The 19,592-nt window shown below is 53.4% G+C and overlaps 1 pseudogene; it reads left to right on the forward strand.

Annotated features, from left to right (window-relative positions):
- The first annotated feature begins 1,512 nt into the window (after positions 1–1,512).
- The window catches only part of LOC134432728 (zinc finger protein 850-like), a 154,440-nt pseudogene continuing 136,360 nt past the window's right edge, over positions 1,513–19,592 (forward strand).

The following is a 19,592-nucleotide window of genomic DNA, read 5'->3' on the forward strand; positions in this document are numbered from 1 at the left end:
TGTCCATCCCTGCCTGAATTCGCAGCCCCCACCTGTGGGATCATCGCTCCCCCATCGCACCAATGAGCGGGGAGAGGGAGCTCGGCCCGGATATCCCGGGGGGTCCCTGGGTTGGGGTTTTTGGGGAGGTGTTTGAAGAATGAAGCAGTCCAAGGCTGAGCGGCAAAGGTCCCTTGGGGGGACATCGGGGGTGGCGGTGGCGGCTGCCGGCAGAGGCAGCCTGGAGGAGCAGAGCCCTGTGTCCCCCAGGAGCCCAAAGTGGGGAGCCCAGAGAGGGGGGAGCGACGCCACTGGAGGGAGCCTCAAGAGCCTGGAGAGGGGCAGGGGGGACTCCTTGGAGCCGCTGCAGCCCAGAGCAGAGAATGAGGGGAGAAGGGAGCCTGGGAGCCCAAACAGCCCCGGCATCCTGAAATGGGGAGAGCGAAGCAGGGGGAGCTTTTGGGATTGCTGGGACTGCCAGCAGCCTGGGCAGGGCGGACACAAGGCACAAGGGGGACTCTGAATCCAAGCGTGACCTCCGAGCAGCTGGGACAGGGGGGAACCCCTGTCCCAGCTGAGGGGAGGAACCAGCGACGGGGAACTCCTGGGAGGCTTTCCAGGGCTGAATCTGGGTGTTTGGGAGGTGTTTCTGGAGCCTATATGGCCAGTGGCTTGTAGAGATGGACTCGGACAGAGGGAACTTCAAACTCAACATTCTCATCCCTGTTTTTCCCCAAACCAGGATTTCCCTTTGCCAACTTCTTGAAGGCTGCGAGGAACATGCCTGGGACACTGAGGAAGGTGAGGGGGAAGTCAGTGTCTCTGGATTCTTAAAATCAGAGGGTTGTGGGAAAGCTGCAAAAGACAAGCCTCAGAGACATTAGAACTGATTTGATTAGAACTGATTGGTCAGCAGAATCATTATATAAGAAGTAGAAATTAAGGAGAAGTAGAACAATGGTCTGTGTGCATTAACGCTTATCTAGAATAACTCCCTAACCTGCTGAAAAGTGTATCTAGCAAGATATTGGGAAGTTCCAAGATTAATAATGGAGCTCTGTGCATTGTGTTTTAAGGCTTACAAGCAGGTATTGTATTTGAAATAAGCAAGCATTGTTTTAACCGTCAATATAGTTAAGCGTATAGTGCTTGGATAGAACTAATGTCAATATGCTTTTGCTTTGCATAATTGGTCAAAAACCTTTTAAAGTAAATTTTAATGTGAAGTTCTTTTTCTACTACTTGTGATATGAGCTGCTGACATTTTGCCATTGTCATAACCAAGTAATGAGACAGATGTTGGAAAATCACACAGCTCAGGATGCATTCCCAGCAGTCCAGTCCTGTTTGTGATTTGCACACAGCCCCAAGCTGGCGATGAGTGCCCCTTTCCCCTCTGTGCTGCTCCATCTCCCAGCCCAGCATGGCCCCAGCTGCAGCTCAGCCCTGGGGGGATCTCCTTGCCCTTGCCTGTGGCACAGAGGCAAATCCCATCCTGTCCTTGTCCTTCCTCCCCCAGAGCAGGAGCTGAGCATGGAGAGCAGGGAGGACAAATGCCCGCGGCAGAACCTGGTGGAAGAGGCCGTTTTGAGCGGCTCCACAGCGCAGGAAGCCAACGGGGAGGAAAAGCCCCAGAGATGCCGCACGAGGAGGGGCTGCAAACGCAGCTGGTGGGGATCTGAGGGGGAAAGAGCCAGCCTGGGCCGGGAAGGCGGCCGGAGACGGAGCCAGAGCTGGGAGCTGGTGCTCCATGAGCAGCTCCATGATGGGGAGAAGCCCCACACGTGCGTGGAGTGTGGGAAGAGCTTCAGGTGGAAAGGCGACCTGATCAGGCACCAGAGCATCCACACTGGGGAACGGCCCTACGAGTGTGGGGAGTGTGGGAAGAGCTTCAGCCAGAGCTCCAACCTGATCAGGCACCAGAGGATCCACACTGGGGAGAGGCCGTACAAGTGTTCTGAGTGTGGGATGTGCTTCAGAGAGAGCTCCAGCCTGATCACGCACCAGAGGACCCACACTGGGGAGAGGCCCTATGAGTATTCCAAGTGTGGGAAGAGGTTCAAGACCAGCTCCCATCTCCTACAGCACTATCGGATTCACAGGGAGGAGAGGCCCTTCCGATGCCCCGACTGCGGGAAGGGATTCAAGCGCAACTCCACCCTCGTCACCCACCGGCAGATCCACACTGGGGAGAGGCCCTACGAGTGTCCCCAGTGTGGGAAGAGCTTCTCCTGGAGCTCTAACTTGACCCGACACCAGCGGAGGCACCACTAAGGGAAGCCCTGCGACTGCCCTGAGTGCGGGCAGAGCTTCGTGCGCTGCTCCAGCTCCATCCCCCACTGGAGGAGGCACTTTGGGCACAGCCCTGGTCACTCACATTCCCTGTGATCCATGTTGAGGACACACCTGGCTGCTTCTCCTTTTGGTTTGGCCTTAATTTTCCTCTGCTTCACCTTCATCCTTTAAAAACACCCAAAACTTGATTAAATGAAGGAAATTGATCGAATATATCTGACGTTGCATAATTTCTCAGTTGTTTTAGAGGGAATTTAGGATTTGGGGACAGGTTCTGTGTGGAGTGCTGCTGTTGCTAAGAGGCAGGAATTTGATCTCACCCTTCCTGTATTGCTAAGAACTCCTCCCCTGACCCCAACCCCAATTCTACCCTTGAGATATCCTATAAAAACTCTACGGCTCTGCCTTTGCCCTGTCTTTGGGTTTGGGCGTCCCATCCCCCTCCGAGGTAAATTTGGGGGTCCCTTTCCCCTCCCAGCTCTATTTTGGGGTCCCGACTCTCTTTTCCCCGCTGTCTCCTTTCCAGTCGTTCCCCCAGTCCCCTCCCCTGTGTTTGATTTTGGGTGCTCCAGGCCCCTCCTGCTCCATTTTGGGGTCCCGACCCCATTTTGGATTAATTTGGGGTCCCCAGCCCATCCCCAGGGTCACCTTCCCCCCCTCCCCAAATCCGCTCCTGGCAACAGAAGAGTCATCAGCGAGACACGCTCTGATTCGCTGGAAATTACCCTGCGCGGTCTCTGAGTATTTACCGCAGTGAGAGGCCTTGGTCTGTGGCTGGCAAGTGATGAGTCAGAGTCGGGCCGGTTGCTGATTGGCTGAAAATCGCTGGGTGGGGCCAGTGCTCTGAGTTTGTGCCCAGCAAGTGGATCGTCATCAGTGCCTCGCGTTCTGATTGGTCGGGATCTTTTTTGTGGTGGGGACGGGAGGAACTGGGGTTTCTTGAGGTTTATTTGGGTTTATTTAGGGTTTGTTTGGGGTTAGATATGGACTCTTTAGGGTTTTTCTTGGGTTTTACTTGGTTTATTTCTGTTTATTTGGGGTTATTTGGAATTCTTTGTTTTTATTTGGAAGTATTTGGGTTTGTTTGTGTTTATTTGGGCTTATTTGGAATTATTTGGGGTTCTTGGGAGTTATGTTGGTGTATGTGGGATTTTTTTCGGTGTACTTGAAATCATTTGAGGGTCTTTGAGTTTAATTTGGGTTTTTTTGTTTGTTTTTTTTTGGGTTATTTTGATTTGTTTGGGGTTATTTGGGGCATTTTCAGGTATTTGGAGTTTTTTGGGTGTTCTTTGGGGTTTATTTCGAGTGTTTTGGGGTTATTTAGGTTTTTTGGGGTCATGTGGGGTCAAAAAACCCGGGAATGCTTCTCCTGCAAAGATCCGGGAATTTTTTCTTAAAAATCTGAGAGTTTTTCCCCAAAAAACCGGGGAAGTCCTTAAAAAAGCCCAGACTTTTCCCAGCCAATAGCAGCTCGCCCCACCCCAAACCACCCAATCAACACGCTTCATCTCTCAAACTAACGAATCATGCCGCACCCCACCCCAAACCAACCAATAACCGCGGGTATTCCCTCAGGAACACCGGCCTTCCCGTGCGCGGATTCAACCAATCACCGCATGCCTCCCCACTGCCCGCCTCTCGCATGCCGAATCAACCAATCACCGCAGGTCTCCCCTCAGCTACTCCCGCCTCTCTCGAGCTGAACCAACCAATCACGGCGCGCCTCCCCGCGGCAAAACCCGCCTCCCTCGCCCGTCTCCTGTCAATCACCGCGTCCTCTATCAAACCAGCCACTCACCGAGCGCCTCCCCTCAGCAACTCCCGCCCTCCCCGCGCGTCTCCAACCAATCGGAGCCGAGCCCAAAGCAGCGTCCCCTGACCACGGGCCGGGCATGGAGCGGGCGCCCCCTTTCCCCCCCACCTCGTCCCCGGGACCCCCTCAGGGACCCCCGGCAGCCGCCCCGGGCTCGGGCGGGTCCTCCAGGAGGCGCTGGAGAGACCAGGGGAGGCGCTGGGAGAGGACGGGGGGCTCCGGGAGCTGCTGAGGAGGCGCAGGGACAGGTGAGGGGTCCTGGAGGGGTCGTGAGGGGAATTTGGGGAGGGGTCTTGAGGATGCTTGGGGGGGATTTGGGGAGGGTCTGAGGGGAACTTGAGGAGGTTTTAGCGGGGGGGTGCTGGGGGGGCTATGGGGGGGAATTTGGGGAGGGGTCCTCGGGGGGTGTCACGATCCGTCATCACGGACGAGTTTCGTGATGGTTCATGGATTTGATCTTAGGGTGCAAAAAGAACCAACACGGTACAAGGGGGTTTGCAATGATAATTGAAACAAATGCACCTTTATTGAATGACCACAGCAAAATGCGATAGAGGGATTAAGGGAGAGAAAAAGACAGAGGAAGAGAGGGAATAGGGCTGCCAAACGTAGAGACAAAGTCCTTTGGTCCAGTCCAGTCGAGGATCTGCCTGTTGCGTCGGGGAGATCTCGAAGTCTCTCGCTAACTCAGAGGTTTTTATTATGATAACTGTATTGGAAATTGCGAGGATGGGGAAACAGATACAATAAGGAATAGATGCAACTGGTAGTCCATGCTCTCAGTAAATGAGAGCCATTGTCTTCTTGGTCCAGCGGTCACAACCTGCAGGCAAACATCTCGCTTTGGTCAGCTTGCCTCCCCCACACACCTGCCCCGGGCTGGGGGTTTCAGTCCCGGTCCTTGGAAGGAGCAGAGGGGCCTTTTCACATGGGGGTTCCATGTCTCAGTCCTTGATGGAGAGGCTCCTTCCATCTCAGTCTGTCTGTCACGGTGGTTGTGAAACAGGTGAGGGTCTTCTGTGGGGGGACCACCTGAAACTCAGGAGAAGTCCAGCCAGGCCGAGAGGTGGGACAGCTCCCAAGGCTGTTGTTGCACAAAGGGCACGGTGCCCCCTTATTACAGCGTCCTGAGTGAGTCGCTGCTGGTGAGAGAGAGACGGTGAATCTTGTTTCTAGATCAGAAGGCTGAATTTATTGATATATAATATATAATACATTATAACTATACTAATAAGAATAAGGAGAGAGGTTGCAGAGCTGCTAAGCTAAGCTAAGAATAGATAGAAAGAATCTATAACAAAGTTGTGCCCAAGGACTCGGTCCCCAGCTTGCATTATGTGATTGGCCCTTAATTATAAACAAGAAGCATGAGCCAATCAAGAAACCCCTGTTGCATTCCACAGCATCTGATAATAATTGTTTACCTTCTCTTCTGAGGCCTCTGGCCTCCAGAAGACGCAGAAATCCGAAAGAAAGGATTTCTGTGAAGAAATGTCTGCAACACTCCCTTCTTCTTCTCCTTGGGCTCAGTGTAGCACACAGCAAACAACAGCTGTGAGAACAATGGCTTAGCAACGCTCTCAGATCTAGGGCGTTGTTGGCATGTGACTTTCTCCTTTGGAGCCAGAGTTTTAAGACGGGGCGGTCTTTTCTTGGTGGTCCCCAAATGACGATCCTGAGGTAGATGAGGGAAAATTCGGAACCGACTCTCTCACAAATATAAAATTATTTCTTAAATTATATAAATTTAAGTTATATTGTGTTTTCATAAATAAAAATAACATTTTATTACAATTAAAAAGTATTAGTTATTTTAAAATAATTAGATATTCCTAACAAGGGTTGAGCTCTCCCTCCCTGCTCAGTGCAGGATGTGGGGAGGGGGCGATGCTGACGGGGCCGGGGGGGCTGCAGCTCTGGGGGGGTGGAAAAACGGCGAGGTTCTGGTGCTGCTGCTCTTCTTCCTCCTCTTCTTCTTCTTTCCAATTCCTCCTTCCCCCACCTCCTCCTCATTTCTTATCCTGCCTCCTTCTCCTCCTCTGTCCGGCGTTTCTCCTGATCCTTCCTCTTCCTCTTCTTCCTTCTCCACCTCCTCTTCCCGCTCCCCCCGAGCCCAGCCCCCACCCTTTGTCCCCCTCCCTTTGCCCGAATCCGCCCCCCCCCAAACCCCTCCCCATCACCCCCAATAAACGGCCCCGGGCCCAACTGGGAAGCTTTACTGGGAGCACTGGGAGCAGGCACTGGGCGGGGGCAGAGCGCCAGCGGGGCTGGGGGGGACACGGGACCCCCCAAAATCAGCGGAGCGGGGAAGGAGCGGGGGGTCCCGGCCGGGCCCGAGCCCACGGGGAGGGGCTGCGGCCGCCGCCGGCTCAGGAGCTCTGTGGGCAGAGAAAAGGGGGTGACACCGGGCTGGGGGCCCCGGCGGGAGCGCACACGCTCCGCCACGGCGGGGACGCCACCCCCGGCACCCGCCCTCACCTTCTTGCGCAGGGAGAAGCCGAGCCCCAGCGCCAGGAAGACGAAGCCCAAGACGGAGCACCCGATGCCCGTCAGCATCTTGCTGCGGGCGGCGTCCGGCGGCATCTCTGCGGGGTCCGCAGGGCTCAGCACCCCCAAAACCTCTCACCGACACCCCGAGCCCCTCCCAGAGCCCTCCCTGTGGCCCCCGGCCCAGCCAGGACCCCCTGAAACCTCCCTCCGATCCCTTTTTGTCCTGGCCAGGAGCCACCAAAGCCCCTCCCGTCCCTCTCAGCATCCCACAGCCCCCTCCCAGGTGCCCCCAGCGCCCCAGGACCCCCAAAGCCTCTCGCAGTCCCTCGGCAGCCCCAGCAGGACTCAGCCAGAGGCCTCCTAGTCTGTGCCCAGCACAACCGAGCTCATGGCGAGCCCCGCTTTGCCATCGCCGATCTCCTTCCAGCCCCTCCGGGCTCACTGCGATCCCTCCCAGTCACACCCGGGACCCCCAAACTCCCTCCCAGTCACACCCAGAACCCCCAAACTCCCTCCCAGTGCCCACCAGGACCCCTCCAAGCCCATCCCACCCTCTCCAGCATCCCCCAAACCCCTGCCCAGCCCTTGCCCAGCCCCCAGCCCCTCTCCCAGTCCCAGCCCGGCTCTCTCCAGCTCCTCTCCCAGTGGCTCCCAGCACAGCCCAGCGCCTCTGCCAGCGCCCCCAGGGGCTCCCCCGTACCCCAGTGCCACCTCAGGGGCTGCTCCAGGCTGACGTGCTCCACCTGGCAGCTGTAGCTGAGCCCGCGCCGGGGCGGCGTTTCCAGCAGCACCAGCAGCTGGTAGGTCCAGTTCCCGCTGGGGACCACGTCGGTGGCCACCACGTGCTCCGAGAGCTCCTGCTGGCCCTGGAACCACCTCACCTGGATGGCAGCAGGGTAGAAATCCATCACGGAGCAGAGCAGGCGGCCGGGGTCGGGCTGTGAGCTCGAGGGGGGCACCAGCGAGATGGACCAGCTGGGGGGCACTGGGAGAGAGAGGGGTGGGCTGGGGTGGGCTGGAGAGGGAATGGGAGTGGACTGGGAGGGACTGGGGATGGACTGGGGATGGAGTGGGAGAGACTGGGGATAGACTGGGGATGGAGTGGGAGAGACTGGGGATGGACTGGGATGGAGTGGGAGAGACTGGGGATGGACTGGAAGGGACTGGAATGGACTGGGAATATACTGGGAGGCACTAGAAATAGACTGGGAGGGAGATTAGTGGCACTGAGAGAGGTGGGAGGGGATGGGGGGTAGTTGGAGAGAGGGTGGAGGTCTGGGAATTAACTGGGAATTAACTGGGATTGACTGGATATTGACTTGGAGCGGCTGGGTGGAACTCGGAAGGACTGGGAGGGACTGGGGCAGCATTGAGAGAAATAGGAAGGGGTGAGGGGCCAAGGGATTGAGGATTGTGATCTGGGAATGAACTGGGAAAGGACAAGGAAGGACCTGAGTAGAAGTGGGAGGGACTGAGAAGGCACTGGGAGGGATCTGGGAATGGACTGGGAGGGACTGGGACGGCCTTGGAGGAACTTTCATAGAACTGGGATGAAGCGCGCGGCACTGGGAGGCCGAGTCCAGCGCGGGGCACTCGGCGCTGCGGATCTGCCCGGCAACAGATGAGTCATCAAAGAGACGCGATCTGATTGGCTGAAAAGTGTCAGCTTTACGCGTCTCTGAAATGGACGCGCGGGGGGGACACTGGGAGGGATAAGGGGGTCACTGAGGGCGACAAGGGGCCCCGGGGATGGGCACAAGGAGGGCTGAGGGCTCTGGGGCGATTCCCAGGGAGATTCTGAGGGGCTTCAGGGTCATGGGCAGGGCCCGAGGGGACGCGCTCGGCCCCGTGCTCACCTCGGCGCTCCGTGATGAACGGGGTAGACCCCTCGTACCAGACTCTGCAGAACCACTCCCCCGAAGTCCTTTGGTACTCCAGCCACATCGGGTCGTTGTTTAAACGCCTGGCATTCATCGCCCCATACGGGTTGAACCCCACGTACAGCCTCACGTCGCTGTCGTACACCAGGTACTGCTCCCGATTGTAGATGAGCCTCTCCACGGACCTCACCTTCTCCGTGCCGTTAATGAAGTAACATTCCTGCTTTCCCATGTGCAGGAACACCGCTGTAAGTGCAGGACACAGCTCAGGGGGTGCCCCAGCACCCCTAGCACCCGCAGAGCTCCGGGGGTCACCCTGGATTCCCCGCTCCACACCCGCTGTGCCCCACGGCCGCCATGGGACTCTCCTGCCCGCGCTGCCGCTTCCTCTTTGCCACCCTTCCCCCATTTCCCCTTCCACATCCTCTCCCCTCCCACTCCGGCCGCACCAAAATCAATTTTAGGTCCCTATTCCCCATTTTCCCAAAAATTCCCCAAACCCCAGGCCCCTCATGCTCAGATATGGTGTCCCACCTCCCCTTTTCCCCCCTTCCCCACCCTCTCCCACCCCTCCCTCACCTCCTCTCACCCCTCAGCCTCTCCCGCTCTCCCTTTGGGGGGTCCCCTCCTCCTCCCCCTCCATTCCGGGCTCCCCCCTTCGCCCCCTTTTCCCCCTTCTCCCCCCCGTCCCAGCGCCTCCCGCCCCCCGCTCACCCGAGAGCTCCGCGCCCGCAGTCGGGGGGGCTCCCAGCACCACCAGTGCCACCAGCAGGGCCCCAGCTGCCGCCCCTCGCCCCATGGCCGGGGCCGGGCAGGGAGCAGCAGCCCCAAAGCAGCCGCGCTGCGCTGGGAGCGTCAGTCCGGAGCAGGGCGGGCTCGGCAGCGCCGCGCGCTCTCATTGGCTGCCGCCGCTTGGGGGCAGCGATCGGCCACGGGCTCTGCCCGGCAACTGATGAGGCAATACAACGCTCCGAGCTCTCATTGGCTAAGACGCCTCCTGCCTGCGCTCCCATTGGCTGAGGCCTTTCCGGGACGCTGCAGCCCCGGGCTGGGGGTTTTTTGGCCAGGGGGAACCTTGAGGCGCTGGGCAGGTGGGGGCGGGGATGGAGAGACGCGGGCTGTGGTGGACCAGCCAATCAGAGCCGCTCATTTCATATTTAACCCCAATTTTTTGGTTACTGAGCTCGTTCAGGATTTTCTGTTCGGATCCCTTTGTCCCGCTGTCCTGGTTTGAAAAGGAAGTGAGTTTTTTGGGATCAAACCAATGTGTGGTTTTATCAAACTAATAGGTCAAACCAATAGGTCCTCAGATTTGAATTTTGGCACCTGGTGTGGCCACTGCGGACATGGATATGCCTCTGAGCACACAGGGGGTTAAAAGCAGAGAACTCCCAGGGGAAGCTCTCTTGGTTCAGGTGGGTGAAAGGTTCAGAGCTGCCCTGCCCGGCTGCGGGCTGGGTGCGGGAGGGGAAGCCATGAGGCCGGGTGAGAGGAGCCGGGCCTTGGACAGAGAAGGGAGGTGAAGGCCCCTGCAGGATGGAAGGCTGGTTTAGCAGTGCCAATTGTCTCCTGCAATCTGCCATCAGGGACCTGGCCAGGTGAGTTTTGTTTCCAGGGAAAATGGCTGGCATTGCTGTTCAGGGGCCTGTGTCCCGGAGTGGCCAGCTGGCTGCTGAAATTCCACATTGCACAGGATGCCTCCCAGACTCAAGCTGGCACCAGTGTCCACTTGGGTTGGTTTGACAGTGCCAAGTGGCTCCTGCAATCTGCCATCAGCAACCTGGCCTGATGAGTTTCGTGGGCAAGGAACAATGGTGGCATTGGTGTTCGGGTGCCTGTGGTGCTGAGTGCCCGGCCATCTGCTGGGGTTCTGAAATCCAGGTCGCCCCTGCCCCATCCCTCACTTCCCCCACTGCCCACCGGTGACTCCCTGCAGCAGCACGTGGGATCCTGAACGCGGCTCTGGGAGACACACAGACATTGCTGAGGGGCAAAGATGGGGGGGCTGGACAGCTGGAGAGCTGACCCTGAGGGTTGGGGTGCACAGGACACGGGGTACCAGGCAGGGTTAGGGTACACATGCCACCCTCATATTGGGACAGCCCCAGAGCCCTCCCAGCAGCTGCAGGCAGTTACCCCGATTGGAAGGCAGAGATGAGGTTTGGAGGCCACAGAGTTACAGGTAGGAGTTGAACAGCCTTTTAGGGGTTTTATTAGGTTTTTTTTTTTCAGGATTTTTAAAGGATATTTTAGAGGGCTTTTTGCAGGAATTTTTTAGGAATTCTCTGGCAATGTTTAGGAACATTTAGGGCTTTTTCAGGACTTTTAAAAGAACATTTTAGGGCATTTTAAGGGCTGTCTTACTACTAATTGGAATTGTTAGGGGTGTTTTGGGATATTTTGGGGGTATTTTTTAGGACTACTTAAAAGGTTTTAGGGCTTTTTGAGGAGTATTGAGGGTATATGGAGAACTTTTTTATGACTAGGGTATTTCTAGGGTTTTGGGGGGAATTTTTTCAGGCTTTTTTAGGGTCTTATCAGGGCATTTTCAAGATTTTAGGGGTATTCTCAGAGCTCTTTAAAAAATCTCTAAAAAGTCCCAAAAGGTTCTTTGGGGATTTTTAGGGGTGTTTTCAGGGCTTTTTAAAAGTAGGGTATTTTTAGTGTATTCTGAGGTTATTTCCATGTTTTTGAGGGGTGTTTAGGACACTTTGAAAACTATGCCCTTTTTTTAGGCAATTTAGAGGGTTTTTTAGGGTCCTTTCAGGGCATGACAGAGGCTGAGGGGCAGCTTGAGGGGTACTGTGGGGGCTGGAGGGTGGCAGAGGCTGGGAGCTGAGGGAGGAGCAGGGAGAGGGGACAGTGGGTGACACACAGAGATGCTGAGGGTGGCAGAAGCAGCTGGAGGGTGACACTGAGAAGCTGGGGGCTAAGGGGCAAAGAGAGGGATTAAGGGTGACACACAGGATGAGGGGCAGCTGAGAGGGACCTTGAGGGGCATAAGGGGGGTTTGAGGGTGACAGACAGAGCCTGAGGGTTGAGGGAGGGTTTGAGGGGTCAAGGAAGAAGGCTTGAGGGCTGCACAGTGCACTGGAGATCAGGGCTACAGGGAACAGTTTAGGAGGCAAGTTAGGGTACAGGTGCACCAGCCCTCAGCCCAGCCCTCACCTCAGCCTAAGCAGCCCCCCTAACAACAGCACAGCCTTTTCCTCAACAGCAGCACAACACAGCAACCCTGACAGCGAGACCAGAGCGGAACCCTCCTGGTGGGACCGGACAGCAACCCTCACACGAGGACAATGACAGAGCTCTCAGAGGACAAGATCCATGGCTAAAAGGCAGGCAAGGCATCTGAGGGTTAGAGAGATAGGTGGGGTGTCACAGACATCTTTTCATAAAAATCCTTTCTTTAGGATTTTTCTCCCTTCTGAGAAGCTGTGGCCTCAGCAACAAAGTGTAAACAATGGTTATCTGCCGCTGTGGAATGCAACAGGTGCATCCGTGATTGGTCTCCTGTGGATGTTTGGATTTACTGACCATTCCTGGCAGAGCTGATCTCACTTTCTGCCGGGGCACAGACCTTTGTTATTCATTCTTTTCTATTCTTAGCTTAGCTAGCCTTCTGAGAACTTTTCCTTCTATTCTTTGTAGTAGAGTAATAACGTAATAGCTATCATAAAATAATAAATCAAACCTTCTGAACATGAGGTCAACATTCTTGTCTCTCTTTATACCCTGAAGACCCTTGTGACCACTGTGACAATTGGTGAACCCTGAGTGAGTGAGGAGGACAAAACCATCAATTGGTGACCCCTCGTCTGAAGAGCAAATTACTTGGAGAGACCCCCAGAGGAACAATTGCTGCACTGGGTAAACCCCGAATGTGTGGCATTGATGGTTGCTTCACAAGTGACCACAGAAGTGCATTCTAGCCAAGAGCTGAAGAACTGAAAATCCTGATTTGGAGTTCACAGCAAGGCTGACCACAAAGAGAACCTTCTGAAAAGCCTCCAGGAAGATGTTTGGAAAGTGCAGCAGCACTGTGGGGCTGGCCAGAGCATGCTGGACTCTTTCAAAAGGTACTGTTGGCTTTTCCCTTCCTGAAAATGTGGCCCTTTGTAGTTTGTGGCTACTTATGTGGAGTGCTTCCCCCATAGAGGAGGAGGTTCGGTTCTCCCCTTCAGAGGAGAAGCTTATTGCCCTCTGTCAAAAATGGAGTGAAGAGGATGGACTTTGCCTATTGGAGACAGATTTCTATGAGTTTTTTTGATGGGCAAAGATTTTTGGGTTCTTTACGGATGTGCTCTGTGCCCTTGATGCTTTCGTATGGGAGTGCATGGACTGCATTTTCCAATTCGTTTTGGACCGTGGGTTTGGATACCCCCAGATTTATCCAGCATTTAGGATGTACTTTCCAGTTTTGAACCGGAGAGCAGCTGTTTTTCCCTGGATTGCCAACTGCAATGGGCTCGTCCCATTTCCTCTGATTCCAGTGGGAGAAGATCCTTTGGAGGGGGATGATTTGTTGCTTCCCAGCCCCCCTGCATCCCGGCAGTGGGGGGGAAAGTTTCGCCAGGAGCCGAAGATTATTTTACTGCGTCTTTGGAGCATGGTCAGATGCAGCCATCCCTTCCTCCTCCTTCTCTCTCTCGGGGGGGATGGGAGTGGGCTGCACTGGTCCTTACAGCCCTGCAGGCCCCGCCCTGGCCGACCTCCTGGGCCCTGCCCCGCTCAGAGATGGGGGCAGCACTGGTCTCCGAGGTCCCGCCTGCCAGGCCTGCAGGGCCTCCTCCCCGACCTGCCCCGCAGCTGCCTCCCCGGGTGGTCCTGCCCGTGGCTTCACCGCCTGCGCCTGAGAGCTCAGAAACACTGCTCCCTGCGGCTGCGTCGCTGTTGGTAGGAGACGCCCTTGGCGACACCAGCGACTCGGCACCGCCCCCCCGGCTGTCCTGCTGCGTCCACCAGCCCCCTCTCCGGCCCCACCGCCTCAAACCGAGCCGGTGCCTGTTCAGGATGATGCTGAAGATGGCACCGAACCCACGGGACCCTTGGAGCAGCCCACAGCTGCTCCTGCACCCAGCGTGGCTTCTCCCCCGAGTTTTTCGGGCTGTCCCGGGGCTGCCCCTGCGGGGGAAGCTGGGACAGGGGAAGAGGGCGCCGGCCTCCCTTTCTGTGGAGGAGGCATGGCCCGACAGCTGGCTGTGGGTGCAGCCCGTCTGCCTGCGTTCAAAATCAGCATTCTTGGCGGGTTGGGGAGTGTTTGGTCGGTTGCTTTCCCTTGGGGGGTGCAAATCGCTCTGCTGCCCCTCTCGCACCCCAGTGGCAAGGGGCAGGTGGGTGCCGAGAGTTCTGCCTTTGGTCCCCAGCCCAGAGGGGGTGGTGCCGTGAGGCAGATGGGAGACACACCTGTTGCATTGCATTAAGGAGGGCACAGCGGGAAGCGATCATGGCTTGTTCGCTGTGGAGAAAAAACATTCCTAGACACGAGATGAGGGTTCTTGGGGCTTCTTCTATTTCCCTGCTGCTGGCATGCCTTGGTGATTTTGGGGAAAAGAAGCATTTGGTCACCATTCCATTGGCAGCGTGGGGCCAGGCTGTGGGAAGGCAGAGCCCGCCTGCCATGTTGGGCCTGGGCTGTTGGGCTCGGGTCCCTGGGCCAGGGCCACCTCCCAGCCTCCTGATGGGTTTGGTGGTTTTGCTTCTCCCTATCGGTCCTGGTCTGCCTTTCTGTGGGCCAGATCTGGGGTTCCTGATCCCTCCACATGGGCCAGGGCTCCCCAGGGACTTTCTTTGGCTGCTCTGCTGCTGCTGCTCTTTTTGATCACCAAAAAAAAAAAAAAAAAAAAAACAAAAAAACGAAAAGCGTTGAAATAGCTGGCAGCAGCTCTGAAGCATTGAAGGGCCAAAAATTAGCTTCAGCCCAAAGTTATTCAATAAAGGGCTGTGGCAGGACATTCCAGAAGTTGTCTCAAATAGTTTGAAATTGTTTGATGACTGTCAATGGCTTTTGATAACTATTGATGGACTTTTCTGCAGCGAGCCTGTTTCAGGACCAAAAAGGACTTTCAGAGATGGCAAAGAGGAACATCTTCAGTCCATGGACTTTTTCCTGAAACTCAGCTGTTTGGGCTTGAACTTCCTTTGCATTGTTTTTGCATTTTCTTATATTGTAAAATTGTTTTGGTGATTTGATAGAATTGTATGTTCTACAGGTGAAGAAATTCCCTGTTCATTCCACACCAGCACTTGAGTGAAGTTTTGATTGGCAACAGATAACCACAATAATTTTCTCTGCTGTGCAGAGAAAATTACAAACACTTTTTCTTTTTAATTAAACTAAATTAAAAAGCTGACATGTCACAGACATCTTTTCATTAAAATCCTTTCGTTAGGATTTTTCCTGCTGAAGCTGAGAAGTTTCAGCAACAAATGTAAACAATGGTTATCTGCTGCTGTGGAATGCAACAGGTGGATCCATGATTGGTCTCTGGTGGATGTTTGGATTTACTGACCACTCACAGCAGAGCTGTTCTCGCTTTCTGCCGGGACACAGCACCTTTGTTATTCATTCCTTTCCTATTCTTAGCTTAGCTAGCCTTCTGAGAACCCTCTTTCTATTCTTTTTAGTATAGTCATAATGTAATATATATCATAAAATAATAAATCAAGCCTTCTGAACATGAGGTCAACATTCTCGCCTCTCTCTTCATCCTGCGATCATTGTGACCACTGTCACACACCAATTCTCCCATACAAGCACTGAGCAAAGAAGCTGGGTTCCCAATGTTAGTTACTGCAATTTCTATATCATCCTGTTCCCCCATTATGGATTGGTATTTCAGGAATCTCTGTGGGGAGAGCCAATGTCCCTCCTTTACTTCCAGCACTGCAGACACTGTGTGGGACACCAGCACTGTCATCTTCTGGCCCAGGCTGAACTTGTGTGCTTCCTGGATGTTCACTGCCACTGCCACAACAGCTCTGGGGCGTCCTGGCCACCCCTTAGCTGCTGCATCCAGCTGCTTAGAGAGGTAGGGTGTCGCAATACTACACAAAATGAACGACACTCAAACCCTGAGATGTCCAAGGCAAAAAAGGCACAATTTTTTCTGGACCTCGATATTTATAAAATTCCAAAAGCATCCAAGGATTGGAAGATGAAATTGCCACCTCTCCAACCACACTGGTCAAACCAACAGTCCATCAATTTTCTCCTCCTCCAGAAAGGACTGCAAAACAATCATTATTTACATGGAAAGTGTGTAAAAAACTCCATTACAAAAATGTAAACATCAGAAGGCTTAGAAGAACCTTCAAAGAACAGGGTGACATCTCACCCTTTTTCCTTTAAAAAAAAAATAAAGAAGGATAAACAATGTTAAAAGGAAAAATGAACAACATTCAGGGTACACTCATGGAGGAATCATCGGAGTGATCACTCACACCATCTGTATCTGAGTCATCACTCAACGATTCATCCACTTGATGACTTTCAGTTTGGTCACGGTTTCCATTTTGCCCGTGTGCTGGATTCTGTCTCTGCAGTCGCAGGTCAGGACGAACACACTTCAAAGGTACCCAGCATAGCCCAGTATCTGTGGATACACAAGCATACCCATGCCCCGAAGTGATAAGGTCATAGAGACCTTCCCACTGTTTGGTGACTAAATTCCACATCTGAACCTTTGCTTGAGGCTGACATGTCTCATCCAGAGCCTGCAACGAAAGGTGATGATTCAAAATGACAGGATTTTTTGAGTTCTGTGGCACAGTAAGATGATTGATGATGTACAAAGCTTTTGCCAACTGACTGTGTGGGGTTTTACCCTACATTCCCCATTTTTGTTTCTGAAGAACCCGCTTCAGAGTACCACAAGCATCTTCTACAATAGCCTGACCAGTTGGAGCATGAGGGATACCAAACCTGTGCGACACACCCCACAATTGCAGGAACTGCCACATCTTCTGTGATGCATAAGCAGGACCACTGTCTCCTTTCCACAAATCATACAGAGGAGACAGTTGTGTGTTGGTCAGTCCCAAGTACGGACGTAACCAAGTGATGACACCTACCAGTTTCTGGGTCTTCAGATTCAGTGTCTTCACCAAATGTACAAATTGCACCTCCTGGTGTCGGATTGTCTATTCCAGAATTTTGACCCCCAAATACTTCCAAGGAGGTCGTTGTTGAACCTTTTCTGGAGCCACCTGCAGCCCATGAGAATACAAAGCATTGAGCAACTGAGGCTTAATCCTCAGCAGCTCGTCCTGGATGCAGCCACTAAAATGTCGTCCATATAGTGGTAAAGATGGGCATCAGAAAACTGCTTGTGAACTCCAGACAAGACACAGGCCACATACCATTGGCATATGGCCGGAGAATTTCGCATTCCTTGGTGCAAAACTTTTCATTGATATCGCTGTGTGGGCTCAGCATTGTTAATTGCTGGCACCGAGAAGGCAAATTTTGGTCTGTCATCAGGATGCAAAGGAATTGCAAAAAACAATCCTTCAGATCCACGATGAGGACCGGCCAGTTTGCAGGAAGCATGGTGGGCAATGGCATGCCCGCCTGCAATGTTCCCATGTTTTCCATCATGGCATTGACCTTTTGGAGGCCTTGTAACAACTTCTATTTCCTGTATTTTATCTTGATGCAGAAGATAGGAGTGTTCCAGGGACTGGTAGAAGTCTCCAGATGACCCGGGTCCAACTGCTCCTGCACCAGATTTTGAAGGTGTCCTAGGGTGATGTTATGATGCTTGTGTCCCCATTCATGTGTTCTCTTAATGCTGGATATCATGTTCTGTGCCTTTAAGACTGGCTCCGAAGAGTGAAAGTTTTGTTTGGGTATTCTTATCAGCCTGGTGGGACACAGAGAGACTGCAGGTCTTGATTTTGCTGCTTTTGCTTTTTGCTTCGCTCTCTCTCTCTCTGCTCTTGCTTCTGCTTGCTTTTGCTCCTGCTCATTAACTAGTTTAGCTAAACAGTCCAAATTCCTTCCTGGACTGTTTGTCCTCTCCTCTTTTTCGACCATCTCAAACCTGCTCCGGAGTGGGACCTGGGAACATCGAGAGTTTGCACCTTGTGGCTGCAGCAGCTGCCCCAGCGCCGGAGGGACTGAGAACAGAGCGACCACCCCCGAGAGAGACTTTCTGAATTTGTCACCTTTTTCAGAGTGGTGTCATCTGGTATTGTTCATTCTGTGTGCTGGGGGTGCTGTGCCTGTTAAATAAACAGGTTCTTTCCACTTCTCTCTGAGGAATCCTTCCCAAACCGGTTGCGGGGAGGGGCCGTGTGGGTTTGCTTTCTGGAGGGACCCCCTTTGGAGATTCTCTACCAAATTTGCCCTAAACCAGGACAAAATTTGGCACCCAACACGTGGGGCTTGAGCGAGAGTGGAAAAACCCTGTTTTGAGTGCATTTTGGTTGCCATTACTCTGTGTTTGTATAAAGCAGTCAATAGCCATGCTTTTTGAATTCATAATGTCTGTTGGGGTGAAGGCTTGCATGCATTTCTGGTCCCGAGGGTTTTTTGAGATTTTAATAACTCCGTGGTCCCTAGGTTTATTTTCTTACCCAGAAATAGCTCTAGTATTGTCCCTAATATGTAGTTTTTATAGCAGAGGGGCAGTGACCAGAATAGCTATCCTGATGGGCTTGGTGGTAATCATGTGTAAAAAGTTTATAAACATGCTGAGGTCTGCCCCAGGTATGAATGGTTCATGGCTATGGTTATGCATCCAGTTTATTAGAGGAGGAGCAGCAGGGGATGAGGCTTTTCAGCCTTTGCTTTCCTTCTTCTCCTATGAATCTGTGGCATCACTATTGCAACAGATGTTGAGTTGATGTTGAGTTTCCCCTGAATGTTAAAGAGACCATCTTTCTGGTATTCAATCTGGTAACCTTCCTCTATACAGCCTGCTGCTTCTATAGGATGAGGGCTGAGATTTCTAGACGGGCTGATGAGACTCCTGACTCAGGAGTAGACCCCGGTGTGGAAAATCCTAAGTGGTGTGGGAAATGGAAGGATATGGTCCAAATCCTGAAGGAATTCTCTGACCCTATAGTCTGGGATTTTCCCCATGAGCAAATTCAGAACCCAGCTGAGGTGGGAAAATATCTGAAAGAGAAGTACCAGGATGAGCCTAAGGAGAGGAAGTCATTGCAGTGAGCTGGGCCCTGGCTTGTGCTCATCGCTCACTGCTAGATCCTGTCGGGCAGCAGACAGAGGCAGGGGGGCAGGGAGATAAATCAGCAACTATCCCGGTGACTCAGGCTGCAGCCAACAGCCCAGGCTCGAAGCCAGCAGCTAAACCAGATAGTGAGCCTAAGCCAGAAGCTAAACCAGAAAATTATCCTGAACCAATGGCTGTTGCTGCCAGTACTAGAAGTGGGAAATGCACGGAAAAGACCAATCGACCAGTGGATGACGAGGATGATGATGATGAAGGAGAAGGAACCTCAATGCCTCCTGACATAAAATCAGGAGTCAAAGCAGCAGGTGCAAGATCAGATGCAAATATTGAGTCCTTTTCCCTGAAGGACCTTCGTGGCTTACGGGAGGATTCCATGTGGGGACGGGGTCTGTTTCTATTGCTGGTGTGACAGGGGGATCACAGGATTTTACTTTGGTGGAAGCTGAGGTGAGCCTGACTGGAAATGAATGGAAGAAACACCCTATTGTGACTGGCCAAGAAGCCCCATGCATTTTAGGTATAGACTTCCTCCGAAGTGGCTATTTCAAAGACCCAAAGGGACTCAGATGGGCATTTGAAATAGCTGCTGTAGAGACAGAGGGTGTCAAGCAGTTGAACAGCTTGCCTGGACTGTCAGAAAACCCATGTGCAGTAGGACTCCTGAAGGGAGAAGAGCAACAGGCGCCAATTGCCACTTCCATAGTGCATCGACGACAGTATAGAACCACTTGAGATGCTGTGATCCCCATTCAAAAGATAATCCAAGAGCTGGAGAGCCAAGGGGTGGTCAGCAAGACCCACTCACCCTTCAACAGCCCCATTTGGCCTGTGCGAAAATCTGAAGGAGAGTGGAGATTGACTGTGGACTATCGTGCATTGGATGAAGTGACTCCACCACTGAGCGCTGCCGTGCCTGACATATTAGAGCTCCAGTAT

This window comes from Melospiza melodia (assembly GCF_035770615.1).
Source record: "Melospiza melodia melodia isolate bMelMel2 chromosome 7 unlocalized genomic scaffold, bMelMel2.pri SUPER_7_unloc_1, whole genome shotgun sequence".
NCBI lineage: Eukaryota > Metazoa > Chordata > Aves > Passeriformes > Passerellidae > Melospiza > Melospiza melodia.